The 14,750-nt window shown below is 43.6% G+C and overlaps 2 protein-coding genes across 6 annotated transcripts in view; one reads left to right on the plus strand and one right to left on the minus strand.

Annotated features, from left to right (window-relative positions):
- The window catches only part of BLVRA (biliverdin reductase A), a 38,384-nt gene extending 30,982 nt beyond the window's left edge, over positions 1–7,402 (minus strand). Inside the window, exon 1 of one of the 3 annotated variants that reach the window (XM_027715010.2) lies at positions 7,381–7,402. The gene's annotated coding sequence lies outside the window, so the exon portion shown is untranslated. Of the gene's footprint in view, positions 1–1,713; positions 1,861–7,380 lie in introns of those variants that run through there. The other 2 variants (XM_039378398.1, XM_027715006.2) reach the window with 2 other exon arrangements.
- The window catches only part of LOC113984744 (cytochrome c oxidase assembly factor 1 homolog), a 55,860-nt gene continuing 47,829 nt past the window's right edge, over positions 6,720–14,750 (plus strand). The window contains exon 1 of one of the 3 annotated variants that reach the window (XM_039378399.1): positions 6,720–6,810. The gene's annotated coding sequence lies outside the window, so the exon portion shown is untranslated. The remainder of the gene's footprint in view (positions 6,811–14,750) is intronic. The other 2 variants (XM_027715014.2, XM_027715015.2) reach the window with 2 other exon arrangements.

A 14,750-nucleotide genomic window follows, 5' to 3' on the forward strand; every position in this document is an offset into this window, starting at 1 on the left:
TAAGACTACTTTTCAAAGTCTGTAGATACAGTAGATGTTCTTCATTACAAAAAAAAAAAAAATTACAAAAAAAAATCTGTCCTTTGACCTTTAAAATGAAGTCTCTCAGAGCTGAATGTGGTGGTATTTTTGGGTTGTTGGGCTTGGGTTTTTTCAGGGGGTGTGAGGAGTGGGCATTGAAACATCTAGTTAGCATAATTTCAAAAATAATGAGGACACTAAGAATGAGAAGTTGAAAACTACAAAGATTGATTCTGCTTTTTTAGCTCTACAAAATAAGCATTGCTATTCCTCTAAGGATAACACAGACCATACTTCATTGACAAACTCCAGTTACTTACTAACAGTAACTCAGTTCACTGTCTGAAGAAACTGATAGTTTGTTGACCATGTGGATGTAAATCCAGGAGCACAAGTCCAGAATCATCAGCCTTCCAGTACAAAGGAAGTTCCCTGATCCAGTGCGAAGAAATATATAATTTGGTAATATTTTACTATCAATTATTTACTATCTAAGTGGCATGCACCACTTGTGACAGTTTCTAGTAAGACTTTAAGGCTTTCTTATATATGCTTAAAATAATTTAAAATATTAACCTATTGCTCTTTATTTTGCAAAGACTAAACTGCAATTTGGATTTACATTACTGAAACAGATGTGTCTTCATTCCCTCATTTATTGACACAAATGACAGAAAGATGCCCAAACACTATGTTATTGATTTTTGGCACAGTGTCATTCTGTGTTCACATCTGTAATTAGAGAACCAACAGGTGAAAGACTATCCTCACTCCACAAAAAATAATTTGGCAAATCAATGCAAGGAATTGGATAAAAATTATTTCACACAAAATCAGTTAAGTAAACTGTTGCCCTAATTAACACTGGTTCTTTTCTTTTTTTAACAAGCTCCAACACAGAAGTTCAGCATGATGCCAGGAAGTATATAAAGGCTGAGCTTGTCTTTTCGCTGTATATAGATTGAGACTTGATGCATCTTTTTCTTTTTTTTTTAAGACAGAGATAGGCAATAGCTGTGATTAGAGCATGAAGTAATTACTAATAAAGTGTCACCGTGTTTTACACACAGATTCTGTACTGTATCTGAGAACATAAGAATCACCTTTTTCCCACCAAAAGCTGCATGAAACATGTACCCACCACGTTCTTTTACAAAAGGAAAATATTCTCATCCCCAGTTTACACGTGGGTAAACTGAGGTACAGTCTGCTGGTTCGGAAGGGAGTGTCAAACACTTGCAGTAAACATGGATTTTAACAGGATTTGGAGGAAGTTCAGCACTTCTCAAAACAAGCCCAGAAGCCACTTTGTAGGAAAGGCTTTATATGACCTCTCACACTCTCATCATGAAGTGCCCTGGCCACGCCACGATGCTTATCGGTTACTTCCACATCATTTACATCATTACACTCTTCTTTCACCGCACCCTGGATATTCTTCCAAACAAAAGACTTGTCCCTTTTTTCTTTCTCTCCGTGACCCCGCTCCCCAAGCGCTGGCCTCTCCCTCTGCTGTGGTGGGTGTCTTTGGAGCAACGTGACTCGCAGGACTCCCCCAATCCTTCGCCACAGAGGGGGGAACGCCGGTAGCGAACAACCTTGAGGAGGGCTGCGGGGGGCGGGGACGAAAGACGAAAGCGCTGCATCCAAATCCTAATTACAGTTAGCAAGGATTAAGTAATAGCCACTAACCTCGTAAGATCACAGAGGAGAAACGTGATCCTGTTTAATTCTCCACTGCTCCCTGCAGCTCCCTCTTATACAACGCTCCGCAGCTCCGGCATATCACCGACCGCACGCCCTATCGCTGCCGCGGCAGCAACACCCCCTCGGCCAGGAATCCAATAAGGCTCCATAGGGGCGGGCTGTAGCCAGAGGCAGCTGGTGCAGGGAGCTTTTGCTTAGGACACACCAAGAAAGCTGCACGTGGCTACCAAGGGGCACAGTGTCATTCTGTGACACCTCCCTGGGGACCTGTGCGAGACCCCCAGTTAAGCCCGCGCAGCGGTCATCACCCTGACGTACGGTTTCCAAATAGATAAACTACATATCAATAAAAGGCATTGTATATGCTTAATATGCCTCAGTAAATGCATCCACAGAGAAAGAACAGGGAAAAAGAGGAACTTAGGATTATATATCTACTGAAATCAGTCACTAGGGAATGCTGAACTAACAGACCACAAGGATTCTTGGCAGAACACCCAAGACAAAGTCCAAAGGAGGAACAAACAGTGCCAACAATCTAAAGTGCTAACTGGGTAAAAGGGATTTTGGCAGGGGGAGATCACAGCCACTGACTCACAGCACACCGACTCTAGAAACCACCGACTCAAAAGAAGGAGAAGACTGAGCATGAGGACTAATTCGCATGAGGTGAATCATTGAACCAATAGAATATAGAATACTACCTAATGAGAGCACTATGTAACTTGTAGACAATGAATACTGGTACTTTTGTTTGCTAAAACGTATAAGTAATGTAAAGTTTTGATGATGGGGAAGCTAGCCTTTTGTGGGTTACCACCAACTCCCTACTTTGCACAAACTAGAATAAAGAAATAGACATACATCGCCTCAGTGTGATTTGACATTGCACACCAGGTAATGAGCCCACCTGCGGGACCATAACCCCAGCCAGGCACTACCCAGAGCCCACTCATTGCAACGGCCTGCAGACACTTGTACGTCAGCAATGCTTGTGTCTCCCAGCTGCATCCCCTAGGGTTTACATTGCAGGATGAATCTGTGCACAGGAAATTGGGAGTTTCAACATTGGGAAATTGGGAGTGGGAAAGAGATCACTCTCTGCCTGGCTTTGCCCAAGCAGCAGGTATACAGAGAGCAGATGCTGGGACAGCCCAGGCCAGATGTTAGGCAAGCTCTTATTAAAGACTGTTTGCCTCCCTTTCTACAGGGATTGCTTCCTGGCCCACAACATACTGTGCTTAAGCACTAGATTTTCCTAGGAAAGCCACTTTTTACCCATATCTTACTCCTAGCCTCTTTACTTGCCGTTTGTTATCTACACACAACAGGACTTTTAGCTGTTACTTTAAGGGCTTGGAAGATAAAAGCCTGTGAGGGTGCAGTTATTTACCCCCAGGCCAGCAGTTACTGCAATGAGCAGTATATGAAATGAGGATGGTCTGAATTCCACATGGAAACTAGAACTGTGTCACATTGGGACTACATGTACAAAGGATCAAGTTCTGTACTCATTCATCTCAAAGATGAAATAGAAATAACGCTGGAGAACCCAGTACCTTTTTTGTTTTACACACAAGTGTGTTTAATTCAACCCGCTTCTGGTAAATCTTAGGGTGTGCTGTGTAAGTAGCCATACTGGAAGAAATCTGTCATTATTCCTTTATACTGAAATTCTGCAGATTGGGATTTTGAGAGTGACACACCTTTCTTTCCATCTTTTCTCACTCGTTTCTGACCAGTTAACTTCCTTATTAGAAAGACTTCAGGAACTCCCTTGGCCTCCTCTCAGCTACATTTCCTTGAGAAAACTTGCGCACAGAGTTTATGCTGACATTACTATGCTGGTTGTTTCAAATACGTCACAGGATGTTTCAAAACTTTTTCCATCCGCTCTCAAACATGTTGTATTACCATAGGCTAAAGCACAGACCTATGCCACAGCAGCTTTAATTACAGTCATTACACAACTGAAATAAGGAGGAGCTCCAGAGGGTAACTCAAGCATTATACACAAAACTAACAAGCAGGAAGTTTAAAGTCTGAAGGTCTCCAACATATATGTGATATTACATAAAGGGGGATTGGCAGACCAGGAGATACAGAATTTAAAGATGTTCCTCATAAGTTCAACATATGGGACAGTTAACGATTAGCACGTAACAGTATGCTTAGCATAAAGTAATGAATCAATTAGCACATGATAGGAAACCTTAACGCATAGCAGAACACGGGAAAGAACGCATATGGGAGTGATTAGAGGCAGATGTAACTCAGAGCCCTTGGATTCAATAACCATGCTCCCATTTGTACAGCCACGTGTTCTACAGGATGTGGGACACGTCCAATCTCATAATTAATCTTGTCCAAAAAAATCCAAAAAACCCACCCACTTTCCAAATGAATCAGATCCCCAACGAGATGGAAGTGGTACAACACACAGCCAAACAGGAGGGCACAACTCTTTCGACCGCACAGTAGAGTTAGGTTAGCTTAAACCAGTCATGTGCCTACTTGCTGTTTGATCCCTGTATACAGCCTGGAGCTCTCTCTGCCATAAGGTTGTTTGCTTATTCAGGTGGCTAGTTAAAAACCTCAACATTTAAATGAGCTCCAGATCTGGATAAGATTGGGAGGGTGGGGGGAGTGGTTCTTCCAGAGGTGGAACAAGATATGGGCTCTGGAGGAGTCATGTGTGGCCGTGAGAGGAGTGGCCAGGATAGCAAGAGAAGCTGGGTCCCCAGGGTGATGACAGTGGGCACAGGGAGACACCAGCCTGGAAAGAAGCAACAGCAAATAGCAAATAGTCCCCAGCATGGACATAGCTCTACTGGTATAACAGTATAACCATCTGTTTCTCTTTCCATGTGGAAATAGCAGAAGGAGTATCTATGAATAATGAGTGTCTTTCAATACCAATAAGATTTCACCAAAATTGGATGGATATTGTATGGCTTTCATCGTTGCAAAAGTACCACTAAAAAAGGCCTGCAGGGGTAGTTAGGCCAACGCAGGCATAGCTGGGAACTGTAGACAAGCTTTTGGCACAAAATCCTTCTTCAGGTCTGAAATATATGAAACAGATTCTTCAGAAGGTAATTAGACATATAGGAGTCAGACCACCTTGAACCTAAAGGCCACCAACTCCCACAAAGAAGAGACGGTAGTGGAAAGGCAGGAGGAGAGGAAGAGAGGTTAAAAAACCTGCAGCTGTGCATATAAAACAGTCTCTTAATGCCAGGGCTTCTTAGGAGTGTAGGAAGAGGCCACCTGCTCCCTTTTTTGTGCTGTATTTCTCATTGTCTCTTTTTTGGTCATATCTGCATGCCCTTTAGCTCTGCTGATTGTCTTTCCATACCAAGTTTCTGCCAGCTCTCACCTTCCACAACCCCAGGAGTTTTACAAGCCCTAGCAAGCAGTATTAATTAATTTCTGCTACAACGTAGCAACATCTCATTTGTCAATTATTTTGTCAGTAACAACTAAGCAATGCAAAACCATGTAATCAACTCCTGATGACAGGAGTTGACTTGAAACCACTAGAAGTCCTCCATGGGAAGAAACAGTTTTATACGGGAGAATAAAATAGCAGATAGTATTCCACTAAATCACAACGGTAAGGCAAAAAGTGTAAATAAGCTGGAATAACAGAATATTGGATAACAAAACAAACTGGCTTGGCAACAGCACTGAGAAGAGTGCCTTACACAATTCCTCAGCCAGGAAGCCCACACAACAAACATCAAAGCAGGTAGAATGCAATAAGGAACAGCAGTGGAATACACTCTGACGTTATTGGTACACTCATCATTTAATTTCAGATGAATCAAAACCGCAAGCCGAGGCTCGGGATGACATAATCCAGCAGCACTCACACACACACTTTACAAATGCTACAGCCTAAGTGCTGAGCTCAGGGACAGCGCTGGACAGCTTGCTTAAATAAACTCTGACAGGGACACCAGCTTATGTGGGACAATGGTGAGGGATAAATCTGGAATGAAAAAGATGAGCTAAAGACAGCAGTGATTAAATTAAATATTAATATTAGTGTGTGGAGTTAGATGGTCAGATTGGAGCCAGAGTTTTTGGGGGGGATTGCTGGACAGACACTTGCAGAAATTCTGTTGAGTGTTTCAATTTTATTTGACTACACAAGAGTTGTTTTATGGTGTCCATTGGATCAGGGCTTGTCCTGGAAAAAAATAATATTGAAGCACCATAAAAGAGCAGATCTCTGGCAGGAAGTTCAGGTGTGGGCAGAGCTGGGGGGACCTGAATTGCTGGGAGGTCTGTGCGGTGGCAGCTAGTTGGGGGACTGCAGTTCTCCCTTTGCAGGCCTCCCACAGCTTAGCCCTGCAGCCGAAGCCATGGCTGTGGGACACCTGCCTGCTCCAGCAAGACACGGACTGAGGAAACTCCCAACTAGGATGCTGAGGAGAGGGACCCTCGATAAAAAAACCCTGGTTGAGACATGATGCAACAGAACACAATAAAAGAAAGATATTAAACTACTAGAGAGCATCCAAAGGAGGGCAACGAGGACAGTGAAGGCTCTGTAGTGGAAACCATACAAGAAGCAGCTGAGGTCACTTAGCCTGTTTGGCCTAGAAAAGAGTAAAGGGAGAACTCATTGCAGTCTACAACTTCCTCGTGAGGGGAAGAGGAGGGGCAAACACTGATCTCTTCTCTCTGGCGACCAGTGAGAGAACCCAAGTGAACGGCACGAAGCTGTGTCAGGGGACCTTTAGGAAAAACCACCCAGAGGGTGGTTGAGCACTGGAACAGGCTCCCTAAGAAAGTGGGGAGCACTTTCCAAGCACCAAGCCTGCCCGAGTTCAAGAAGCGCTTGGACAACGCTCTCAGACACATGATGGTCTTGGGGATGGTCCTCTGCGGGGCCAGAAGTTGGACTCGATGATCCTTGGGAGTCTCTTCCAATTCAGCATATTCTGTAACTATGACACCCTCCGCTGCATTCGCAGCGCCACCTGGCATCGCCCTCTGCCGCCCGCCGCCGGTATCGCAGCTATGGCGGCCCCCACGGCCCACGCCTGAGCCCGACCGCTGACCGCCGCTGCCGTGAGTGGGGACGGACGGGCAGCCGAGCCCGAGGCGCGGCCATGGTGGGGCCCCGCTGCCCCCTCCGCGCCCGCACCGCAGCACCCAAGCGGGCCTCACGCTGCACAAAATGGCGGACGGGGCGCGGGAGGGGCTGTGGGGCAGCCGGGGCCCCGCGGGGGCGGGAATGGGGGCGCGGGGGTGGGTTTGATCCAGGAGGGATGCGGCCGAGGGAAGTACAGCAGCGGCTGCGGAGAACGGCAGGCGCCTACAGCGGCGGCAGGGGTCAAACCAGGGGCACTGAGCGGTGGCATCGCGGGGAGGGGCGCGGTGCCGTCAGGGGGGCGCGGGCGGGCTGAGCGAGGAGCCCAAGACCCTGAGGGCGCGGCCGATGGCAGTAACCACACGCACCATCTCGCAGGGCGAGTAGCAGGGCTGTGCTTAGGGTAACTGCACTTCAGATACACCTCGCCCACTTCTAGAAGCGGGACATGAGGCAAATTTACCTAGCAAGCTACAAACAAAGCCTGATGCACACAAAATATTAAAGCTGCCATAAGGGCCTGCTCTTTCAACGTTGGTTTCACCCACCTAACTATCATTTTTAAAGACGCTACTAGCTTCCATGCAGGTTGGAGGTGCAGGAGGCGCAGCACACCATCGCTTCTGCCCCATGGCCACCGGGCCAAAACATCCCTTGTTGTTTAAAATAGGCACAGTTTAAAAGAGGCCCAGGCCTGTGGTGCCCTGTGCTGTGGGGAGTGCGTTGACAGGACCACAGCCAGTGGAAACTTGAAGCGGTAGAGCAAACATAAGGCAAGTCATTCACAGTAACTCATCTGCATGATCGGAAAACTACAGTCAGCTTTACTTTGTCATTCAGGTACAACTTGTGAAGTGATCAGGTTGTCTTGAGCACATTTAAAGTTCAGACGCTGCAAAGGAAAGGGATTGTCATGTTTCTTTCTCTAAAAGTTGAAACATTCCAATTTAAGACTACTGTGACCACTAAACCAGACGAGGTTTCCCCTATCCCTTCTTTTTGGTTCCTCCTGCTTCTCAGCGTAGTTGGTTTTGACTTAATTACTTTCTGTTCATTGACATGAACTCTTAAAGTGCAAGAAGAGAGCATGAGTTATAAGAGCAGGTTGGATTGCTTCTGTTAGAGCCAGGTTTTGATAAACTGAAGTGCTCAACCAACCAATCAAACCTCCTCCTTAATCCAGTCTCACAGGCTGGAGTAATAGCAGGCTGTGACAGCAAGATGGCCCTATTCCACTGCCCAGCTGAACATCGTGCTGTACCACTTGTATCAGGTTTAGGGATCAACTGCATTTTTGAACGTTGGTTTTTCCAGTGCATCACAGCTTTCTGGACATGGCATACACTGCAGCTACACAGGCCAGCAGAAGGGAGGGAAAAGGGGCACGAGTGTCCTCCATGCAGCAGCAACTCACAGCTGCACTTAGAAGCAGTGTTAGACTGCAACTACTCTGTTTTGAGTCTAAGCTTTGACTCAAATTTGAGCAGTAACTGATGTTTCATATCATGCAGTAGCCAACGTTAAGGGGTTCTCAAACTTGACTAGGGGTGTGGTAGAGAAAGATGCATGCATGTTGACAGATAACAAAATACTGCCTTTCTGGCAGCTTGGTGCCTATAGACCCTTTTGTGTTCGTTAAGACTTGACAAAAACTGCTACCCTCACTATATCAACTTAATTATTTAAAGTGCTAAAATATCCCAGATCAGCCAAATTCCATTAAACACAAAGTGCAAAGAAAAGTTATCTTAAACAAGCAGTGTAGCCCTTGTAAAGTTGTTTCATTTCTTCCCTTGAGGAAGAAAGGATTCTCATCAAGAGGGGGGTGAAGAGGTTAGTCAAACTTAATGTGTCACTTTTTTGTTGGATGAGCTTTAATTTAGACTACTGTAAATTGAATGAAAAAACATGGAGAATGGAGATAAGGAGCTTTTGGGATTAAAAATAAAAATAACCCCCAAACCCTTCATTACTGTCTTACGGCTTTTTCTAAGTAGTACTTTGCTGTTGCAGTTCTGAAATTAATGAAGTGTGCATGGATTATTGCTGAGCATATTTTACTTCAAAGCTGGTTATTCCCCAGAAGTCAGAGGCTTTGCATGTCTGTTAGTGCAGTACTTTCCAGGCCACTTTTCTAATACAAACTTCTGGGGTTTGACTTAATGCCAGAGAAGCAAAATAACATCCTTACCTATGCAGCTGTGACCACAACATAAAATCAAGCAGGAAGAAGAGCTGATGCTGGGGGTTGTTTTCACTACACTTAAGGCACCTTTAGAGTTGGCACTCACACAAAGAGATGAGGCCACGCATGCCCTCCCAAGCAGCATGGCTGTTAGGGCACTTGGCCTTTCTTTTATACCTACACAATTTAGCCAGCACAGGTGAATGCAACTTACCTATTATACAGCATAGGTCCGTGTGAGCATTGTTATGGCACAGCAGTTTCCCTTATTTGCCTGTCCTGCCTTACCTAGTCAGCAGCATGGGCCTTAGAGCATCTCTGGGGACAGTTTGGTGGCAGCCCAACTTGTGGTTGTTCTGAAAATTAGAAGGGAGCTCTAGATGCATATCTGAAGGCTGGCTGCGTCAGATCTAGCCTTCTTTTGTACATCGACCTCACTGCCTGTCCAGCTCCCATCTATTCAAGTGCCGCAGAAACAGAAGTCAACAACTGATCTGCGCGAACACTTGATCTTGATATGTTTGCATATTCAAGTAAGTGGGAGGGGAGAGGGAAAAAAGGGACTTAGCTGAATTTTTCTATTTGTCTGTAATGCTGTTAGTGACTCAGTCTACAGTTTTGAGCTGTGATTTTACATAACTGAAAAGGTTCCAGAGAAAGGCTGTATTGTTTTTTAGTTTCTAGAAGGAGCAGTTATGTGACCATCAAGCTAGTATGGGAGCTAAGCTCTTGAAGATGTAGTCTTACTTTTTTCTACTCATCATCTTCTAAGGAATAGAAACTCCTTCAGAGTGTGCTTCTGAAAAGTTACCTGATACACAAGAAAACTCGAAATTTTACTAACACTGTTCCAGTTATCAGTTCAACATTGCTTCTTAGTCTTTTTCCTGTTGTGAGCAATTTGAAAAGCATCACCAGCTAGTTTATACTGACATTTGCCTTTCAGCAGGTTTCAGAGATGCTTTCTGGTATTAGAATATCTTAAGTGACAAAATGCTTTCATCTGGTGTAGTGGTGTTTTTTCAATAAATCCACAGCATTAGTAACACTTGTGTTTAACCCCCTCAGTCCCCCTCCCCCAGGGCAGAGTAATATGCTTTTCTTGGTATTCATTAAGTGATTGCATAGCATCCCACCAGCTGAAATATTCCCTGTTTTCAGGGCTGTCTCAGAGTACTCTGTGTATCCTCAGTACACAGCAGATAATAAGGGTTTTGCGTTGCCTTTCTTACACCTCCTTACACCAAATAAAAAGTCAATCCTGATACTAATTTGATCATTCTACTAAACATAGTAAGCCCAATTATCCCGTACATCAAAATGTATTCTGCCATCGTATTTTTAGACGTCTTGTAGATCAAACTGGAGGCACGTGAACAGAGAATGTTTTCTTTTTTCATATCTATAGCTGTATCTGCTTTGAACGTGTGCTTTGTAAGCTTCTCCCATTAACTAACAAAGAGATAAAAATCTTCCCCATCCCTGTGTGCCTTCTCCAGATGCGGATTAAGTTCATTAATGGCAACAGTAATCTCCTAGACTGTCTGACAAGTGTTGATCTATGCTCCAGCACTAGTGCAGATTCCCACTTTGATGCTGTTAAATGAGTTAGAGCCCAGAGCATGGGTTTGAAGCAGATTGTCTCCACGTACTGCACCTTGACTTGAACATGAAGTTTCAGATGGATCATCAGAGGCCGCACCATGGGTGAATGCCTAACTCCCTCCACAACTCAGAGATGGGAAAGTCCACGAGAACAGGTCTGAGCTACCCTAAACAAACCACACACACAGCCTACGTAGTGGGAACACAACCCTCACCATCGGGTATTTTGATTTTCAGAGCAGATACATATATAGCCAGCATTAATTATAAAAATCCAGTCTAGCATTAAAATAATTTAAAATTGATGTATTGAACTTCCCCAGAAGGAAGACCCATAAGAAATGGGAATATCCACAGGGAAATTTGAGCCAGCGGAAGTCTAGCACAGTCCCAGAGACTTTGCACTAGTGCTTTTCTGTCTTTTAGCAGTCTACAAGAGCCTCTACAACGGCTTAGGTGGTGTTGGTGAACACCACAAATTGAAGGTGTAAACACAGGGTGGTACACCAAGGTCTAGACTACTTGAAAAGACATGGTCATCTGAACAACATTCATTTTAATGTAACATGAGAAATCATTCACCCTGAGGCTGGGAAATGTATGTAGGGTACTTAGGAGGTAGGAAAAAATAGGAAGATACTCAGAATGCAAAGACTTTTGCAGATACAGAATGACTAAACTGCCTAAATGGAGTTTGCTTTGGCAGGCTATGGGTAGAAGGAATACAAGTCTTGCCAGAGACTTAAATTAACGGATTTGTGTCCTGTTCATGGCATAAGAGAACCATGAAAGTAGTTTTAACATTAAAACCAGGCACAGAAACATAAGTTAAAAGGTTAGAGAACTGCAAGAACCTACTCTGGAAAACATGTCAGTTAAGAGTGATTAGGATTGATTAGATGGGTTTAGAGTCAATTCAGATACTTTCCATACAGGTGTGGTTTTTTAGAGATTGCTTCTGGGCTGCTCTTTAGCCTACTGGAGCCAGTAGGAGAAAGACAGACCTAGCCAGGTAAAAAGTCAAGTATGATGTAGATGGACACACAGCGAGGCAAACAAGTAATGAAATTCCTTATTTAGCAGGAAGGTGTTTTTTTCTGAGGTCTTTAAACAAGGAACAGTATTGTCTTAAAAAGTCCTTCATGTCCTGTCAGCTTAGTGCAGACATCACTAAGTACTCTGATCTCTGGTATCATTTTCTTCTGATCCCTCCACAAAATTAAGACCCCTCCAAAACACATAGTTAGCATCTCTTCAGTGGCCTTCCCTGAAAGTACCCTTGCCAAGCAAGATGGAATGATTTTTCCTCTGTACTTCCTGCTCACCATTTTCTCCAGCCATAATAAAGACAGATTTCAAAGAAACACTTGCCATGTTTAATGGAACTGGTTGTCCAGTAAGTATGTTATTAATGAGCATTCTGAGGAAGGAGACACAGCCTATCTGCATAAATGAGTGACACAGCATTGTTTTCACGTGATTTAAGCATTTAACTTTCAGTCAATAAAAGCTTTAGACTTGAATTTTTTTCCTTGGCCCCTTAATATCATCTGTTGTTGGGATCCAGAGAGCTGCAACATGATGTAGTTCATACACCAACCCATTTTGACTACTGAGTTTAGATGGAAAAATGATGTTGCTTATTCCTCTAGGACGGGAAAGCAACTGTCAGCACTTAGAGCTACAATGTGAGCTGCTGCAAGAAGTTTATGAAAATTCTCTGTTAAATAGAAAGCACGTGAGTTATTAGAGCTGCAGCTATCTAAGCTTAATCCTGGCATCCAGGAACATTTCCTTGGGTTTTTTACTGGATATGTACATTTGTGGACACAGCTGTACGAGCACTGAGAGAGAAAACTAAAAGCCTACATGCTTCATAGCCTGCACTACAGTTAAAAACATACAGCACAGTAGCAGAAGCAAAAGGGAAAGTTGCCATGTGCAACTTCATTGTTACATTAGGTCTAGCAAGTGCATGAACAAAAAGCTGCTCTAGAAGTGCTGATTTTGCTGTAGTACAAGGCTTCTACATGTAGCATAGTCAGAAAGCCCACCTTAAGAGCTGGTTTAGAATAATAATACTATTCCCTGTGTTGTATAGGAGTCCATTAAGAGGATGGAAGTCATCACACACCACTTGGAAAAGGAACATTAATAGCTTACCAAGAGTCCCATATACACCACGTAACAGTCTTCAATCCTTTTAAAAAATAAAAATGTATTGAAACTTGTATCCTTCAAAATTTTCCACTTAGTTTCCTACCTAAAGTAGCTGTAGACTCCTGCTGTATAGTGATTCTTCTTAATACTAGAAGCTCCCAGGTACTTTCTTTTAAATTTTGCTGCCTCTCACCTGCTTGTCTTTTTAACCTTTCTCCTTTAAGCCTCACAGGTCCAAAGCTTTCAGTTGAAAAATGTACTCTTTAAGTCCGCCTTACCCAGAAGTGGTGAGGAACATGTTTCTCCAATCTTAATCCTGCTAGGTATGAAGGATGAATGCTTAAAAAAATAGGTTGTCTGAGTTTCTATTACTTTTTTTTTTCTCTCCAGTCAGGGATTAATTATGAATTCCACAGGCTTCTAAGTAAATGAGTTGAATTCCAGGGGTGTATATGAATTACAACCACTGTTAAACACAGGATGTTTGCTTCCCATGTTTATTACAAAATCTATGGTGATCTCCACACTGCTTCCATTTAATTGAAGTTTTGCCACCAATTTAAATAGGTAGCTCAGGTCCAAATTCGTTAACAGAATGGAAAGATTTACTCCAAGTGTGGGATGTAGTAGCTCAGATTAGAAGCTGTGCCATTGCTTTTACATGATGAGCATGCCTTGGCTTGATGAGGTTATTTCCTGAACCTAAACTATAAACAAGCAACCGTTCAAAGTTGCAAACCTGCGTATGGGATGCATCTGCTGGAAATTATGACAAAAGCTAACAATCTGCACCTCAGTGAAGTTAGTGAAATATTTTCCATGTACTTGACTGGAGCCAGGATCTTGCTGTAGGTGCCTACACTGTAACTTTGCAGGAGTTAATGCACACTGCACAGTAAATTCCTCTGAAAACTGTTTTAGCTCCTCTCCTCCCCAGTTCTCCCTTTTTCTTTAGGCTGAGTTTTAAAATGCTTTCCTAATTCCCCTTTTAAATCAGAAACTGAGTAGATATCCTTTCAGCATTCTGCTTGAGCAACACCGTTGGCATCACTTTTACACTGTATTAATCATAATGCACAATAGTATGAAGTCTTCCATCAGAATTTGAAAGCCCTTAACAAATATTAATTAAATATTGCGTCTCTGTGAGGTATGTAAATAATTAGTTTTACAAGCCAGCACCACATACAGGAGAGAGAAAGGTGGATTCTCACATTAGCACATAGCCTCCTATTTGTTTACAGCTGTTTTCTTCACAGGTGTCTAGACCTGAAGTAAGTTCCTTACACGGCTTTTGTAATGGCCTCAGTAACAGGAACATTTGTGAAGCTGAACTGCAAGACACCTCTCATATTTCCACTACGTGAAAGCATGTCCTCTCAAATTTGTAAAATGCAACTGTGGTAAATCAAGTCAGTAGAGAAGACAGGTGAAGAAGAATTTGAGTCTTGAGCTCCAGCCCTGCCTTCAGTTCATCAGAACAGGCATTCCTGAACTTTTGCTGTCCTATGTTTGCTTTTCTACAGGTAGCAAAGGACTTCCTGGATGCTGCAGGCTTCCTTTTCCCAGACACATTTACTCTTTCCACCTGAAAATCACATTTAGGCAGATTTTGAGGACTTCATAAATTCATCCGGGCTTTCCAGATGTCTGGTAGCTGTAGGGAGCAGACACTTCTGAACTAGTTGCTGCATGCCTATGAGCATTTCCTGCAGTTACAGAACATGAAGGCCCCAGCAGGAGCAGCTCTGTGTGTGTGCTGTGCTGTCCAGCCATGCATATGGAGTTCAAAACATCAGAAGCAGCAGACTTGATGTAGATATATTGTGCAGCTACTAAGACTGTGCAGTTGGCCCCATGCTTTTGTGGGGGAACTACACAGTTATTTGCATATAGACTGTACATCCCTTGCTCCTGGGTGTACTGCAGCTGCTGTGTATGCACATTGTTTTTTCTACCCATGAAATG

The sequence above is a fragment of the Pipra filicauda genome, unplaced genomic scaffold, assembly GCF_003945595.2.
Source record: "Pipra filicauda isolate LSUMZ 115617 unplaced genomic scaffold, ASM394559v2 scaffold137_size4652046_pilon, whole genome shotgun sequence".
Taxonomy (NCBI): domain Eukaryota; kingdom Metazoa; phylum Chordata; class Aves; order Passeriformes; family Pipridae; genus Pipra; species Pipra filicauda.